General features: G+C 44.4%; 1 long non-coding RNA gene across 3 annotated transcripts in view; it reads right to left on the bottom strand.

Moving 5' to 3' along the window:
- Nucleotides 1-472: 472 nt before the first annotated feature.
- LOC111933260 (uncharacterized) overlaps nucleotides 473-18,453 on the bottom strand; it is a 38,806-nt gene continuing 20,825 nt past the window's right edge. For 2 of the 3 annotated variants that reach the window (XR_015274487.1, XR_015274489.1), the window contains 5 exons: nucleotides 7,578-7,691; nucleotides 3,853-5,886; nucleotides 3,136-3,250; nucleotides 2,766-2,942; nucleotides 473-2,511 (listed from right to left, as the gene is read on the bottom strand). This is a non-coding gene — a long non-coding RNA (uncharacterized LOC111933260). The remainder of the gene's footprint in view (nucleotides 2,512-2,765; nucleotides 2,943-3,135; nucleotides 3,251-3,852; nucleotides 5,887-7,577; nucleotides 7,692-18,453) is intronic. The other variant, XR_015274488.1, reaches the window with a different exon arrangement.

The raw sequence follows: 18,453 nt of genomic DNA, 5'->3' as shown, positions 1-18,453 counted from the left end.
GCTTCAGTAAGATGCCCTTCAGGTATAATGAGTAAGTTTTTGGTTAAAAATAACCAAAATGCTATTGAGGGCTGTAAAAGTCAAGCCAAACCCCAGGACCAGGAGCATGTGGAATTCAGGCCCTACTCAAAGTATCAGTTCCTCATTTTTCAGAGAAAAAGTCCAACACCCCCCTGCTTTTGCTGTTTTGTTAGCACAGTGTGTGTGTTAGTAACTTGTTGCTTAGATGTTTGTGTGAGTTTGAGTCAGATGTCATCTCTAAATGTGTGGATAGTGCTAGAACATAAGTAGAAAAGTTCACCCTCTGCACATGCCTTGGGTAGTGGGTAAACGGAGCATTTTGAAGGTGTATCACTGGTTACACAGTATGAAAATTCTTCACCAAGTTAGTGATTTCTGTGAGTTTGGATCGATCATTTCCACTTATTTCTCAGCTCAGATGGAGGCAGCCAGATTCCAGAAGATAAGAACATTTTCAGTGAAAAGTTACTGACAGTTTAATAGAGAGAATAAATTTGTGGTTGCAACACTCACAATAGTGAAAATGGGTGTGTTTTTTATTCTGATAATAGAAGCAGCATTGTCAAAAATATCAACGTGGGAAAGCTCTTGTGAGAGCTATCAACAGAGAATTTTCTGAGGAAAAATTATAGGCTTTGGCTGGTGCCTAGAGTGGATAAATTCCCTTTTCATTGGACACCATTGGTCAATGCAGCTTCAATATTTACAGTTCAACACCTACAAGAAACTCAGGACTTTTCTTGGGGACAAAATGGTCCCATTCCAGTGGGAATAGTGCAGTGCTCACAGCTGTCAAATTGAATTTCCAAGTGCATTTAATTTTGTTCTTTGCTTGGAATGTAGAGGAGACTGGCCTTGGTAAGCCCCATAACTGCTCATGGAGCACTTGCTCTTTGCTCCTTCCTACTTTGCTTTAGGAATTAACCTGGACAGCCCCTCTTATTCCCAGAGTTCAGTGCTGGTGGGTTAAACATCAAAACTAACATTGGGGCACAGTGAAGGGCCTGTCTGTGGCTGTACTTTGCTACATCACAGCTCACACAGCAAATAGCATCATGTCAGGTGACTGCAATGGATACAGGGCTGCAGATGTATGTCTCTTTGTAATTTCAACTCTATCCGCTTTCTGTGCTCCAGAGCATATCAATCCTGTTCTTTGGACACGTGGATTACTTAAATGTTTCCCAATCAGTTTTCCTTAGGCAGAGCATCTCTCAGTTCCATAAGATGCTCCAGCATTTACACAGTCCATTTCCTTCCTGTCGCAACATCCTGGAGCTATTTCTTCAGAGACAGATTGTTTGAGTTTCTGCAAGTCAAAGAATGTTCAGTACTGCAGAAGAATCACTGAAGCTGCCATCACACGGTGCTTCTGGCTGCACACACCGCATTCTGTTCATTTCTTTCACCTTCCAAAACCTATTTGGAAAGCGCCCTTGGAGTGCTTTAAAAATGTTAACACGTTGTCAGTCACTATGTTGTCAGAGCTGTTCATTTGTCCTTTCTTGCTTACTTGGAGCTTAGAAATGATTAAGGAATGGAGCTGTTCCAGAAGCTTGTAAATACTGACAGGTTTTTCACTGTTCCCGGTTCCCAATAGGTTTGTCCAAACTCAACAGTAGCGAGCAAACACACAGGTAGTGTACCCAGCTTTCTCCCTGGTTTTGTATCTTATTCTGTGCTAGAACAGATGCCCCACGTTGTTTGGGGTGCAGCTCTGTGTGCCAGGTACAGAAGTTCTGTGGTGAAAATGAGCGTTCTCTTGGAGCCCTCAGGTGCTCACAGAGGTGCCACATCTGCCCTGGGCTGGCCACGCTGCCTGCAGAGCTGCTGGCTCTTTCCTTGTTCCTTCTCCATGTGCTGTAAAATCACCATCCATAACAACTGATGGCTGCTGTAGAAATAACCTCTTTCTTTAAGCAGCCCTTTTACTATTGGAGGTCATATGCTTTTCAGGAGAATCCAAGCAATGTTTTTGTCACAGTCAAAAAATGCTGTGGAAGAAGCTCTGAAAGAGTGAATAGAATGGATCTCTCTCACATTAAGAACGTTTTCCCACTCTCATGATGTTAAACGTGGTATTTGAGTGGTTGTTCAAGAACAAATATGGCCTTCAGTAGGGCTCCAAGCAAGGCAGAGCTGTAGTTTGTCGAGCATCATCCGCTCTTTCCATGGCTCTCGTCTGGGAGGGCAGGGCTGGGCTCACAAGCTGGGCACATGATAAGGGACAGGGAGTGCTTTATTTGTTGTTTATGTCTCTGGCAGCTACCACAGGAGACTGGGCGGCTCAGCTGGCCTTGCCTTGCCCAGGCGGTGACTCCAGAGCTCCCTCCTGTGCACAGCAATCTGTGGATGGGATTCCAGAGGCTGCACAGCAAGGTGTCCATGCAGAGACAGTCCACCCCTTCCCTCTGCTGAATGCAGAGCCACAGCTAGGGCTGAACTCCATTCTGCACAACTCAAATGTTCTGTAACTCTTCAAATCATTTCCTGTGCCAGAATAATTTGGATGTACATATTTGAGTATTAAAAATAGTAGTTCTGTTTCCCTGTTTGTCCTTTTCCACACAAAGTGGAAGCTTGAATACACAGCTTCCTTGAATACACGTGTGTAGTTTTTTTAAAGAAACATCAAGGAATTTTTTTCTTTTTTTTCTGAATTTTAAACTCAACAGCCAATGTACTCAACCAAAACAGCAGAAAATACTAAAAGGAATGTGAAAGGACAGTGCAAACCATCTCACCCTCGTTCAAGGCCTGCTCGTGTGCAGTGGCTCTGTGCTATAAACACGCCGTATGTTCCAGCCTCAGTTGTCAGAGCTCCTCGCTGCCTGTGCTCTGGAGACAGGGGAGCAGATGGTGCTGGAGCTGTGCCACGAACAAGGTTTGCACATGCGAGTTTCTGAACAGAGACAAATTGGCTGAAAAGGGGACTGGGTGTTACCCGTGGCTGCTTGGTGGAACTCTGCAAGAACTTCTTCAGGGGTTTGCAGAAAATGAGCCTCTTACTCCCACTCTGAGAGTGGGGAAAAGTTTCCAGACACTTGTGAAACACCACAATAACCAGGAGTTTGGTAGAAAATTAAATTATGTCTCAAACCTAAACTTACTCACCATTGCAAGTCTATCCTATGGCCATTAAGGATTCAGCAGTGTGAAAGCTGACAGGAACAACTTCTCTGAAAGGAAATTGTTCTGTGTTTGCTTCCAGCCTCGGATGCAGTTTTCTCTGAAGTGAAAAAAAAGAGTTAGAAATTTTTTACATTTCATCTTCTTGCATGACACATCAGGTTTTTTAAGAATCTTTGGTGAAGGATCCCAAGAACAGCATTTTGAAAGTGCACTTCTCAGGGAGGTCCATCCCCAGTGCCCTCAGCCTGACATGAGATGATGGTGTGAGCAGCTCACAGTGTCCACTGCTCCCCACTTCCAAAAGCCAGGTTTAGCAGGAAAAAAGCTTATGACTTTTAAACACTTACAGTTTACAAATATGAGAATAGATATTGAATATTACATGTTCTGACACCAGGCCTTCTCTGGTGATGGTGTGAGATCTCAGCAATTGGAGCTGAAGTTGGTGGTGGTGGTCCTGGAGCTCACATTTATTAATAGAAAAAAGATCAAATTCATAGTTGATTAAAACAAAGCTAAAAGCACATCTTTTGCAACACTGACCAGAATGAAAATTGAAAGCCCAGTTTCTCTCAATTTGGAGTCTTTACACACTGTTAATCATCTCCAGCAACCAGCAAGAAGTTTTATTTTAAAATCTTTCGTGTGTTTTTATTTCAAATATAAATATGGATACAATATGTAATGTTCAAAACTTACCCCAAAACATCTGGAGGCCACAAAAGAGAAAAAAAAAAAAAAAAATAGCTCAGTCCTTTGTAAAGAGGAGCACAGCTTTGCAAAGTGGCCATTGGAAAGAAGTGTCTTGGCTTCCTGGGCCACCCTCAGCAGGTGAGCCAGCCACGATGGATGGGCTCTGCAGCTCCAGCAGTCTCTGCTCTGGAAGCACTGAACAGGGCATCGAAACTGTTCAGTCTCAAATCTTGTGTGGTTTCACAGTAGAAACCCTGAGCAACCAAATCACTCGTACAGGGTAATTTGGGTACCTTTGGGGAAGGTTTGGGCACATTTTCTTAATGTGCAGATAAAATATTCTTTGTGTCACTTTAAAAGACAAACTAAAGCAGTTTGCCATTCAGAATTGAGTGCAACCTGTATCTTTTCTTCTTGGAAAAGACCTTAGGGCGAGCTCCAGTAACCCAGATCTGAGCACAGGCACCGCCCAGAGCTGTGGTGCTGAGTAACCCAACTGTAATTAATGGCAGAAAATCCGCAGGGTGTGAATTCCCAGCAAGCATGAAGGGATTGCAGTCCAGTCCTTGGTGATAGAATGATCGTGTCAGAGTGCACAGCCTTTAAACCAATGGTGCCCAGCAGCAAATCTGTGCATACAGGTATTAGTTTTGCATTTTTGTTTTGTCTCTGTGCAAACTTTAAACAGGAGCATCCCCATTCTCAGCCTCTCATTAGTATTGAACTGTTCAGTGTTAGATAAAATTGGTGAGTATGAGTATTCTGTACATACAAAGTAAGAATTTCAGGATATTGAAATCAGAAAGTAGCTGGGGTTTTATAAAATGCCTGAGAATCCAGGTTAATGCTGAATATGAAGAGTAAAAGTCATAGTAAATACAACTGACAACATATCAGGAGTTTAGTCTAGGTGGAGGTGAAAATGATAATCCACAGATTTGTATGTTACTTTTGCCAGCACAAAACTGCCTCGGCAGGGCTTTGTTCCCCTTCCTTTCCCTGCTCGCTGTCTCCTGGGTTCTTTGGCTGTTAACACTAGCAATATTTACCCAAATGTCACGCCTAATTGCACGTGCTAATGCTCTGTGCATGAGAGATGAGGAGTACAAAGGAGCTTCCTTTCACCTATTCCGACAGCACAGAACAGCTTAAGATGCAACCTACATTTTAAGGGGTGGAACTAAGATTAAAGGACAAATTTTCATGTAGATAAATATGCTTATCTAGTTGTGTTATGTTGATAGCAGCGTTTCCAGACTGGGCCATACCTGATTGTACTGCAGTGTGGTTTAGAACATCCCAATATTCACTCCAGAAACATGCTTTTACATATCAAAAGGCTGAAGAGTATTTTTCATTGTAAGACAGGAACCTGGAAGCTGTGCTTAACAATGCTTGCACATCCTTATGCTTAGACTCACATCTTTAAAGCAGCAGGATCAAATCCTGAATCTGATAAACTCAAAAGACATCTTTTGCCAAAAAAATCCAACAACTCAAACCCAAGAATGTCCCTGTGGTCTATTTCTGAAAAGTCTGATCACTTATTGCTCATAACATCATCACATTCTCTCTCCAGCCTTGTCTGAATGCAGACAGGGCTGGAAGGGCTGGGAGCACCCCTGGATGTTTGCCTGTCAGGCAAAGCAGCTGAGACTTGTGCTGAGGGTTCTGGCTGTTACTGCTGGTTCTGTTACTGAAGAGGATGACTTTCCTTTGCTGTGGAAGCGGTCTCTGAGGGTTCATTTATAAATGGAAGCAGAGCTGTCAGTAACTCATCCTGCAGACACTGGATGGAGCCCTACTCTCTGAGGATGCCCGCTCCAGCTGTATCCGATGTGGCAGCGTGGGTCCGAGAGGAAAAGCCGCCTTACTGAATCCTTCAGGCGTTTTCTCAAGAAAATGTTGGACCTAAAAATAGAGTGTGGAACAGCAGCTGTGGCTCCCATCCCGGGCAGAGCCTGTGCCCAGCCCAGGCAGGACAGGACCTTCCTCTGGGGCCAGCTGGGAGAGACGGCGAGTCTGGGACTGGGGAAGTGCCTGAAATGAAAGGGAACGATAAAAATAAGTCTCTTCCAAAAACCAGTCAATCTGGGTTTGATTGCACCGGCGAGGGGAGTTCCTCTGGAGCTGGCTGCAAAGGGAAGAGGACTGGAGCCAGCAGCTGAAGCCCCAAGGCACAGTGACAACATGTTTTGGAAAGTTCTGGATCAAGTCTTTTGTTTCTTTATTATTCTGTGGTTGAGTGTATGCCTCTGCTGGAAACGCAGTTTTGCTTCATCAACCACACTTGTTTATTTATAGATTTATTTTTTTTTAATCAAGATTATAGACTAGCTTTGCCAGTGCTTATTACATTGAAATAATGTCAGGACAAAGCCCTTTGAAGCTACATTCTCAGGCCTTTCATTAGTATATTGAGGATTTAATTCTTAGAAAGAAAAAATAAGCATTGGAAGCATAAAGGTAAAGTTTCCTGGTTTGTTTTTTCTCATTTTCTTTTTTTTTTTCTTTTTTTTTTTTTATGTAAGTAAAGACATTTTTTAGATTCTTAATTTCCCTTTTCTCTTGTCCTGCTTCCCCCAGGCAGGCAGAGGTAGCATCTGTCTCTGGTAAGAGGAGACCCCAGGGCAGTCAGTGGCAGGGCTTTGGCCAGGCCTCGCTTGCCACAGCTGCAGGAACTGAGCTGCCCCAGCTGGGCGCTTCTTTTTCATTGGCTTCAGATTTGGGAGATTATTTGTAAGGGGCCCTGATATTTTAAAAGTAGCCTGATGTGGTTCCTGCTTGTTTTGGTGCTAGATTGGCTGACAGCTTTCTGCTTGTGGTGTTCTCATCAAATACCAGCTTCACTTGAGTCAGAGACTGAATGTGTCACCTCTTGGTTATTAATCTCCTTATATTATCACTGAAACACTGCCAGCCCATTTTATGGACTAGCATCCTTTTATTGCCAGAGATGCCTTCATGTTTTCCTTTAAATTATGCTGCAAATTCAAGAGCTGCAGACACACAACAGAATAATCTGGGCTGGGTCCCGTTCTGCATCCAGAGGGGAATGCCTGTGAGACACTCCCCAGTGTATTTGAAGAAAGAAAGGCTCAGCTTCTCTAACACCATTCTCTTTCCAAGCACTCAACTTCCTGGAGTGTCTGGAAGAAGCAGCTACAGGCAGGAGTGTGTCAGCCACACCAGGGCCGAGGAAGCAGGGAGTGAGTGTAGATCTGCAGGAGAGCACCAGCTCATTCCTGCTCATCCTGAGCTCGGGAAGCATTCCCTCATGTTCAGCACTTAACAGAAAGCTCACCTGTTTTCTTTGTCCTCTCCAAGTGCTGAAAAGTGTTTGGTGATGGTGGCATGTAAAGGAAAGGGGCCCAGAAGTGTACAAAAGCTGTTACAAATTTCTGCTCACTGAAAACCATTACTTATGTCACTCCTCAAATTCCTGAGGAATTTGAACAGCTCAGCTGTTCATCTCCCACCTCAGTGACACAGTCAGATTTCCCTGGCAAAATCAGGATATCTCTTCAAAATAATTTTATTAGCCTAAGTATCTTCAAATAATTAGTTGTAAAAGCTATTACCAGCATTTCCATATGCAGGGCTGCAGCCTGAGTTTGGAAAACATATGGACATCCCAAACTCTAATGAGCAGGCACTGTCTTTAGAGGAGAAGGAAAAGCTGTTTTCCTTTATTCTGCAATCATGAAGTGAATGTTAATCAGAATAGTTACCATTTCAGCTAGTATCCACTGGGATTCAGGGAAACACAAAATAGCAGCATGTCAGTCTATTCCCGGCTGGAATACAGTCCACCACCTGGCAGCTTGCTGCTCTGGGTAGAAGATCTAGGAAAATAGGAAGTGTTGGTTGTCAGATTTCCTCTAATGGCTTTAGCACATTTCCTCTGGATCTCCACATCCTCTGGATGTAGCTGCTGTGCTTGTTGGGACATGGTGTCCTCAGGGGCTCTGCACAGGGATCTTTGTGACAGGCTGAAAGCAGAGCCGAGGCTGCACGGGGTAGCTGTGACCTGCAGGGTCACCTCCCTGCAGAGCAGCCTGGCTTTTCCCCATTTTTAATGGATAACTCACTACAGCAAAAACAGCCCCCATGGGACAGCAGGGTGGGAGAGCCTCACGAGGTGGGAATCACCTCTGACCCCCCTGGGATGCAGGAAGGAAGGAAGAGTGGGGATCTGCCCTCTGATAACCCCCAGACTCACTTCAGCTCTTTGATCAGGCCCCAGCTGAAGTCCCACCTCATATTCTTTTTCTGTTGTTCTACTTCTTTCTTCTATTTTTAATCATCGGGCTAACCAAGCTTCCTTCTCTGGGAGGCACAGGAACCAGGGCTTCCTCTGTGCATTTGCTGCCTTGGTTTTTAATTCCAGGAAAACTGAGGTTGCTGGGGAAATCCAGGGTGAGATTTCTCATTCACTGACACTCAGTGCATTTGTCTATATATTCAAATTTTGTCAAGACCTGCCCAACCACTGTTTTTAATTGCTCAGAATGGCACATTCTGTCCTTAGGGTCTGTCCCTCCTTTGAACTGAGAGCACCTTAACCCCATCCCAAGTTTGATGCTCTCCACAGACTTCAGCGCTGCCACAGGCCAGTAATTACAGCATTAGTTGTGCCCTTATTTCAAGTGAAGCATTGTCATTTTGTCTTTCATGGCAAAAACAAGCCTGTTTCACCTCACAACAGTTTTCTGAAAGTAACTCTTCCTGTTAAGTGAATTATGTGTTTTCTTCCATCTCTCTTCTGTGCTCAGGAATGTCAAATGCAGTTCACACTTAGCAGTGAGTACTTACCTGTACACTTCCACTGCCAGGACTTAACACAAAAGGCAGATAAGTTCTCATTTGAGGAATAAATACACTGGATGCAGACCATAAATACTTTTGGTTCAATAAATGTTACAGTTGTTAAATGAGCTGCTAAGACCACAAAGGGATTGTGTTGTGTGGTTCCTGTGCTGGATGAATGATGCTTTACATCCCGAGGGACGACTGGCCCCATTCAGGGAACACTAGAGGCAACTGAAGGGTATTTTCAAGATAGAGCAGAGACAGAAGCTTGTGAGGTACTGTCCTACCTTTGGAGAGGAGCCAAGCACAATATTGGAAATGTCTGGGATTTTTCTGGGGAGCATCCAATTGCTACAGCAGTTACTACAGGAATAAGAGTGAGCAACATTTTCCAAGGTTAATAAGAGAATAAAGAGCTAAATAAACCAATCAGTGAATTTAAAATGAATGCAAGGTGAGACAACAGAGCATAGATCTAAATATTCCATCTGGACTTTCACAACCCAGAAGGGATGGTGGCTGTGTCAGAGGAGGCTTGGTGTAAAACAGCTTGGCTCTGGGCAGTCCAGTCAGCTTGAGCACAGTGCATTTGCTGATCAAATCCACGTCTTCCAGTGAAACCATCTGCAATGTGATTTGTCCTGCCTGACCAGAATGTAATGAGAACACACTACTGTGTGGCAGTACATGAGTTTCTGTGCTGTTGTTGACAGCTTCAATGGTTGTTTCCATAAAATTGGAAAATAATCATAATGCTGCCCACGTAGAGAGTGGAAGTATTCTGAGAAAGTTGAATTGTCTTTGAGCTTTCTGCACCAAAGGGATGGAGGCAATGCAGTGCTGAATTACCAGAGGATTCCAGCCATGGAACAGCAGAATCCAGGGCATAGGAGGAGGGAAAGACACAGAATCTACAGGCACTGCCTGGTTACCTTTGGAGAGAATATCTTGCAAACCTGTCAAATGTGGCCATTCCTTCAACATCTGCAGATGCAAGTAAACGTCTGAAGACAAGTTTAGGCTCTGAATGGAACAGCTGCACTGTTATTAGAAGATTCATAAAACCTACAAAAGACCTCATGAATTTCTAAAGCCTCTGAAATGAAGAGTGTGCAAAATAACATCTGCTCATCTTTCCTGAGGTCTATTGTTGCATCTGCCCTGACAAAGAATCCCAAAGAATGCACATTGTTTGTATGTTTTCTAAACACTTTAGGAGACATCATTTCTAACAGCTCATTTGAATCTCCAGGAATATCCTTTGACACGAATTCCCTCTGCAATCAAATGGGAATTAAGAGGAAAATCTGTTCTTGTTTTACTATTTGAAATAGAAATCTGCTGAAAATCAAACAAGTACAGTTGCCAGAGGCACTGATGGGAATGGTCAGGCCCTGAACAATTGGTTCTTTCTGTGATTTTGCTTTGGTCACACAAAGCTTTTGCTCCCACCAGTGACTGGGGGGAGGGAGAATACACAGAATTTTCAATGGCTGTGAAAACCTTACAGATCTTCAACAGTACTGAAATAACTGAATGATGGTAACAGGAGTGTTAATGAAGAGGTTACAGGGAAATGTACCACCTCTTTTTTTTCCCCTCTTCAAAATATTTCAAATAATAACAGGTGCAAGAGTAGTAAACCAGAAAGTAAAATTAATTCCCTGTTATTGATTTAGCTTCCAAACAAGCTTTAGCTCTTCATCTGTCGGAGGGTTGTTTTGTGAGACAGAAAATTTTCTGTGGAGAAGCTTGAAAAAGGCAGTGCTGTAGGAGATATCTGTAGAATCACTGAGTTGATTGGGGATTGTGCAGGAAAAACAGAAGTACCTCTGCTGCTAGGAAAGCCACTGTCTTTCTTCACTCCATCACCAAGGGAATGGACAAACAAGGTTTCATTTGGTGTTGGACCAATGTGATCCGGAGATTTAACATGTTAGAAAGAGGCAACACAAAGAAAACTTAAAGCATTTGAATTTTTCTGAGTGGATAATTCCGGTTTCCTTCTCTATGACCTTGTCAATGTCTTGGGTAATCTCAACAAGGTACAGGGAGTTCCTTCTTGACTGACATTTCCTAATTGTTTTGTGACCTTTTCTCCTCTCTCTCTCTCTCTCTTCACACTCAGTTCAGTGCTTATTAAAATAAATTCAAAAAATTTATGTAATTAATATTGATTACTGTAGCTAGTGGTGCTGAAAATGCAGTTTATTGGCTCTGCTGCCTCACAGATCACCCTGCAGAAGCTGAAATTGTAGATTAGAGTGGTGGGATGCCTTTAGAATGTGCACCTTGAGTCTACTCCAGGAAAGTCCAGATGACAGGTGCAGTCACTTGGACTGGACGGGAGTAGGATAACATTTCAAATATGACAAATATAGTGATAATTTTAATCCAGATTGATAATATTATTTTAATGTTATTTTAAATGTGCATAAATATTATCTCAATATAATCTCTAAATTAAGCAATAGGCCTCATTGTTACTTTGAATAATTGGTAATTGAAAAATCTTTCCCATCTGTTTATAATAAAAAACATCTGCTCAACATCTGCCAGAGAAGAAAAGTCTTTGGTGGGAGAGGATCTATGGCTTGGAAAAAATGTGGTCTCTGTTCAGAGGGCAGAAATCATTGGGTGCACCTGCATTATCTGCCTGTTCGAATTTTAAATTCACTCACTCAGAGATGGTTTCCTGGGAGGAGGAAGAGCTGCCAGCTCTGCCTCAGCCTCATCCCCACATCCCCCCCTCCAGCCATTGTCTAGCTCTGCCTGGATTTAATTTATTATTATTGCATCATTAATGAGAATCACACATTCATCTGAGAATCACACCACATTTTGTTTTTTTATCTAGTAAAGTCAATTTGATTTTACTTAATCCATTCATACTATGGAATCTTTTTTTCCATCTTCCATTGGCTCACATACATGAAGAACTTGAGGGACTAAATAAACCCTTATATATTCTATACCACATTATTCCTGTGATGGCTTTTCAAAGCAGAATGATAAGTTTTCATGTTAATCACCTGCAATCCACAATGACCATAAGGTTGGCCTCAAGGATTCAGACAGATCTGTACTTGGAAATGTGTAACTGATCATGCTCACATGAAATTTCAGTTTCATCTAGAAAGATCTCTTCAAAATTAATGCAAGTGAAAATTTAATTTTACCAGGTCAGAAATACCCAAAGCCTTGTGATCTGGACAGTTTTTCAGACACCATCACACAGAACTGCTCAGAGTCTGGGTGCTAAATGCAGAGCTCACAGGCATTTCAGTGTTTTACTTCTTAAAACTGACGAAGCCCAGAGTGGTGGTTTTTAGTAGTACCTGTGGGTAGGGGTCTGAGCTGGAGCTCAGCATCTGCAGGTGTGGGTAGGGGTCCCAGTGGAGTTCAGCATGCTCTGCAGGTATGGGTAGGGATCTGAGCTGGAGCTCAGCATGCTCTGCAGGTGTGCACAGGGCTGACAGATGCTGGCACGGACCGGCACGGTGCCAGTGCTGAGCCAGGGGCACCGGCTGGGAGGCGAGGGCAGCTGCTGCTCCTGCCCATCCCATCCCATCCCATCCCATCCCATCCCATCCCATCCCATCCCATCCCATCCCATCCCAGCTCCCCAGGACCCGGGGCAGGGGGGCAGAGTTGGCACAAAGGGACTCCTCAGCCACAGCCGCCTCCTCTGGGCATCTCTGCTGGCTTTGTTCTGCCTCAGCTGCAGCCAGTCTGACCTGACATTTGCCCTCAGGCAGGAATTGCCCTTGGAGACATTAACCTGATCAATTATTCTGTAGTTGTCTTTAATAAATTCTCATTTTGCATTAATACTGAACGACAGCCAAATGAGAACCACTGCTGTGTGTAGCTCGGGCCGTAACCAACAGTCCATGGCCGGTGTCTCTCATCTCCTCTTTGGTGACGAGATGGGCTGAGTTTGATGGAGTGGAGGACAAGGGCTGTGGCAGAAAGCTGTCCCTGCAGCCGTGCTCCCCTGGTACACAGCGAGAACCATGTGCTGCTTTGTGCCCTCAAAGCTTGCTACATCCTCCCCACATTTAGGTTTCTCTTCATCCCTCTCCTGTAGTCACAAGTGCTTTTGTTACAAATCACAGCAGTGAGGAGACACGTCTGTCTGCACCTCGAGAGGACACGTGTCTGAACCTGTGCCACACGGTCACATCCTCCTTTCAGCCACTTGCTGGAAAATACCTTCAGCTCTGAGAATCAGGAGTCCCTTCAGCTGCTGAGCTGTGACAAAGTTGTGCCTTTAATCAGTGTCAGAGCCAAACACACAAAGGCAGTAGTGGAGTAAAAGCTTTGGTAGTGCAGAGCACATCAGAAGGCTGCCCTGGGGCATCTGACAGTGTCTGGCAGGTGACATTTCCATGGCAGCAAACCCAGGCCAAGTTCACGGTGGGGACACTCAGAGCCAGCCAGCTCCAGCTCCAGGTGATCATTTGCAAGCACTGGAAATGGTGATATATGAAATGCAAGAATATCCTGTGAACGGTGTTTATTGATGCAACTTCAGATCTTCTTTCCACTGGATGTATTGAACAGCTCAAATAACACTGGCAAGGAATTATCAAACAATTACAGGATTAATTTGCCCTTTCAAAATTTGATTACATGTTTTGTGTCATCTAATCCTGTCACTCAAGGAAATCATAATTATGTTTCCCTGCAGCATAAATGTTAGTGAAATGTGCTGTCCAAGTCAATCAGTGTTATGAAGAAATTAATCTAACCCAGTTCCTGTTGCTAATGAACTTTTCCATTAGCTGTGAGCTCTTGTCTGTGGTCTGTGCTGGTCAGGCAGAGCAGCTTCAGCTGCAGCTTTGCTGCCGCTCTCTCACATGGCTCTGTCAATGTCTTCCCATGGGAAGAGGGCACAGAGTGCAGGTTTTTGTGGAGAGCTGTGTCCCCTGGCCATGGATCAGAACTTGGGCTTTTGGTGTGATGGATCTGCAGGTGCATTTGGGCTGAGTTAGAATGTGAACACCCCACAATGAGACAGGCTGAGCCTGGCAGAGTGACAGCAGCATGGCTTTGCCTCTCTCAGTCCTACCCTGCGTTTGACAGTGCATGGAAAAAGGGTTTACCTTCATAGCAGTTAGAGAGCACAAGTTCACAGCACCAAATAATTCTGGTAACAAATTTGTTTTCTGTGCTGGTTCCTTTTAAAATGTCTATGATTTGCTGCCCCAGTCTCCTGGACAGAAGTGATTGGGGAGTGGTGGAGATGGAGCTGCAAACACAACAGTATTATCAAGGGGCAAATGCAGGTTTGAAACTTTGTGACTAAGTTAGACACAGAGTCCATATTACATTATACTGGTCCTTTATGAAAAACTGTAGGATAAGTTAAAAGTTGTATTATATTTGATAAAATATGATGGAAGATACAGTATAAGAAAAAGTGAAGGGCTGAGATGTAGCACTGTATTCCTGCCCATTACCTAGCTCTTCATTCTTCCTATTGTAGTTCCTTTCACACTGTAGTACCTCTGGTTCTGGAATTCCTTATTCAGCCATTCCTCCAACAAAGCACTTGAGTGCAGAGACAGTCAGTTGCTCAGAAGATGCTTATGTAGGTGACAACTCTATGTGTTAGAGTTAAGCATGAAATAAACAATACTGTGGTGTCCTCAGCACAGCTTCCTATCTGAGTCAGCAAGGAGGGGGTTGGTCTTTATTGCTGTTTCTCTTTAGCATATGATTAGTATCAAGTTTCTTTTCAAGTGCTTTGCTCATGGATGTTTCATGTTGGAGTTTTGGTTTCCAAGATAACATCCCTCCTCACTGAAAGACAACATAATTTTTCTGACTTGTCTTTTCATTAATTATGCCATGACTTCCCCCTGATAATGCAGGGGGAAGATATTTCATTTTCATTTTAATAGCAGAACTCCCTTACGTACAGTGATGAATGGCTGAGATCCTGACCTGACCTGAAGTCTGCTGAAATCAGTAAGTACCTTCTCTTGGCTTTTGTTGTCTTAGGATCAGACTGTGGAGCATGATCCTGTCCACTGAAGTCAGTGGGAATTCTGTCTTTGATTTCACTGAGCACTGCTGAAGAGGACATTTAATGAACAGTGCATTTCATGGTGGCAGGCTGTTACTCTGGTAAAATGAGCTACTTGTAAAATCCAGATTTCCTTCAGACATGATGTTATAGGTAGAGAAATGAAAAGTCAGATGGTCAAATCTTCCAGAAATTCACTGGGCTTTCCTTCCTGTGTTTAGCGTTTCTTTATGACCAACATGACAGCAATTGCTATTCCAGATACTGTTATGAGAAAGCCTCACATGTCAGACAACAAACTGAATACCTCATTCTTCTGGGACATTCAATCACCACTGAAGAATTGTTCCAAAATATTGTGTTGCCAGTTTGGATTTGGAGATTATTGTTAATTTGATGACAAATACAGCTTTTCCTTTCCCTTTCCCAACCAGGAAGGCTCATTTAAAGTTTAGGTACATGAGCTCTGTGAGCCTGAGGATCACACAGGTTCTCAAAGCACTGGTTGTTCCCCTGCACACAGGAACCACCACATCCAGACAACAGCTCCACCAAAACTCAGGCAGAATGGCTGTAAGGTCCATTCTGTTTCCTCTTCAACGTGTGGGGAGCCTCTGGCAACTCACGAGGACATGAACTTTCTGTGTCTGTACTATTCTTAATTGCCTACTATGTGGTCACCATATTATCTATTTGTGGCACTTGGCCTTGCAGCCAGCTCATTTCTGAGCCACAGACCTGGGGCAGCTCCTCCTCAGGTGTCACTCCTGAGGCTCTGGGAGGCTTCTCTAGGGAAGGCTGTCATTAGACAACAGCAGCAGGTCCAAACTTTGGGCCTTGTTTCTGGATTTAAAGTTAATGTGTTAAAATCCCAACTGCAGGCATACAGACATGGGATTTTAAGACTGTTCCCTTGTTTAGGCTCATGGCAGGGTAAATATAATGGATCCATGTTATCTGGAGCAGTATTTGCATGAGATACACATCATCAGCTGAAGTTAACCTGCCTGTGGCTCAGAGGAATGTGCCAGCTGGAAAGCACATGCTGTTTCCTTTACTCCCCCTCTGACCATGACAGTCCCTCAATGTGCATCTGTGTAGGACTGAGCGTTCCAAGGAGCTTGGATTGTCCAAGGGTTGTGTGGCCTTAGGCCTGTTAAACCATTTAGGCAGCCCTGCTGTGTCCATAATCCCCTCCTGAATCAAAGCTGGGCAGCAGCTCCTGCTCAGCCTCCTGGGCACTCCTGCCTGCTCCATTCGATTTGCTCAGGGTTAGCAATGGCTTCATTAGGGGAGAAATGCTTTTGGGAACAGAACTCCCTGGCCAAAGCTGCTGGGAGGCTGCTAAGGATTAATCCCACCTCCCTATCTCAGGCAGCATCTCTGGATAGTGCTTGGAACAGAAATCACTCACCATTGGAACAACACACTAAGGCATAACCAACGACTCCAGTTTCTCCCACATGCTGGCCCAGAGCTGCCTGCTCCCTTTGGATGCCCAAGCACTCCTTTGTGCAGGCTGCACTGGGAACATAGCTGGGGATGGGTTTGTTCCCTGTCCCTGGAGTTTCAGTGGTGCCTGAGGACAAAGCCAATCTGTTTTGCAGCACCCTGTACCTGAACAGTTCCAATGCAAAAGCTAAACTGAGAGAGGTGGGTGTGTGCTGCTCAGGCCCGAGTCCCTGGATCACAGCTGTCCTTGTTTTCTGCTCCTGCGGGAATGCAGGATATTCCAGTATGAGTCTGCTGGCCCCTCCTAGAGATGTCAGCCTTCTCACCACTGAAGCTCTGAAGGCCCCTTCATGTGGAATCCCTTGGCTTCACCAGCAGCAAAGTCTGAGCCATGTTTTGACATGAGAAAATTCCTTGTTTTCTTTGGAAGGTTCAAACAACTCCCAACTGTCTTCAACTGCTAATGACAAAAAACCCTTTCCCACTCCTCTAGGGATTTAACTTCTATCCTGTGTCTTCAAATGAGGGAGACACAACTGGTCCTGCACTTTAGGGGTGGATCTGCATGTTCATTAACTGCCTAGACAGTAAATTGAGTTTAAACATCCATAGCACTATTCATTTTTGTCTTCAAAGCTTTGGAAATCCATCTAGCTCTGTAATGATATGGAGAAAACAAATAAAGCAAAAGAATGTACATTTCTACAGAAACATAGAATATGTTGTATCTAAAAATACATTTAATCTCAGCTGAAAAATAAGAATAATATATGCCAAGATCTCCTTAATCACTGAGAATGGAAGGATAAAACATTCTTGGTACATGAAAAGCAAAGCCTTGTCCAGCTGTGGTCCATGTTGGGAACTGTTCAGCAGTGACCAGTCAGGGCACACACTGCTGGGATGGATGGAAAGCAGGCAAGGTGCTTCAGATGAACATTCTGGTGCAACCAGAGGGACTCAGCACATCTGAGTAATTGACTGCAAATTGGCAGATGGCTGTGGTAAGAGGATTACCACAAATCAAGTTAGATGGCAAGTGTAACAAAGCAATAGCAAGCAAAAACAGCATTGCTTTTTTTCATTGTTTTTAATTCCAATTAAAAACTAAGTGAACACAAATAGCTTTGAAGCATACTGAATGACAGCAGCTTTTGATGTCAGCTCAGAGCTCCCCCAAAGCTCCTCTTCCCTTTCTCATCTCCTGTCCTCCCTGGGGCTCTGTCCTTGCTGCCTCCACTTGCACAGAGCATCTGCAGGGTTTTCCCTGCCACGCTGGTCTGACAGCATCTTGGCTGCTGGACTGTCACCAGCAGAATTGCCCTTGAGGCTCACCAAGAGAAGGACCCAAACATCCCTTGCTCTTTACAGCACCACCAAAAAGCCTTGTGAATGCAGTGTGCCAGGCCTCGAGCCATGCCAGTGTCCCAGCCTGGGAGCATGTGGCACTGGGGACAGGGATTGTTCACTGATGTGTGTTTGCTCTGGCATCTCTTCCCTGCTCTGTTCCATGTCTGGTCCCATCTCCCTGCTGCTACCAAGTGATGACACAGCCCACTCCAGGCAGATCTGAGACAGCCTGAGTTAAGTTTTAAAGAGCTAATCTCCGGGCTGGCAAGAGAAGGTGGAACAGAAATCATCTCTTCTTGTGCATGTCCCACAGGACAGCCAGCCTTGGGCCGGTCCTGCCAGAGCCAGCTGCTGGTGGAGAGGGCTCTGTTCCCAGCTCACCTTCCCCAGCACCAGCTGATCCCATCCAGTTCCTGAAGCTCCTTGCATTTTATTGCACTTCCAACTGCAAGAATTTCAGAGGACATAGAGCTGTAGAACCATGGAATACCTTCCCTGTTTGGGAGGCAAAAGTTGGTAGTTACAAATGAGACATTCCAGAAGTCAGTGCGTGCTTGGTGCTGAGGGAAGGCCCCCAGGAGCTGCAGTTCCCTCCCCACTTCTCTAACTAAAAGAACACCAGTGTAGAAGGAGGCAGGTTGGTGAAGAGCAGAAGATTTAAGCTTTGCTTGGCTCCACAGACCCTGAATTTCACACAAAAACCCAGGATGACAAAACACCTGCCAAGAAACAGATCTACTTCACTCATCAATTACTCGATTTTTCTGTAGAAATTACTATTTAGGTCAATTATTACCCAACCAAGGCTATGTTATATGTCAAGCACATGGTGCAGCACGGGGTCTCTGTCACATTTATCACCCGCACAGTGCTTACATGGTGTCCATGTCACAGGGGTGCCTGATGGAACCAAGGAGGTGCAACATGCAGTGGTGCTTTGCTCTTCCCTGAGAGAGCTC

The sequence above is a fragment of the Cyanistes caeruleus genome, chromosome 10, assembly GCF_971803275.1.
Source record: "Cyanistes caeruleus chromosome 10, bCyaCae1.hap1.1, whole genome shotgun sequence".
Classification (NCBI taxonomy): Eukaryota; Metazoa; Chordata; class Aves; order Passeriformes; family Paridae; genus Cyanistes; species Cyanistes caeruleus.
The sequence above is the reverse complement of the archived record's forward strand: the minus strand, read 5'-3'. Positions and strand labels throughout refer to the sequence as shown.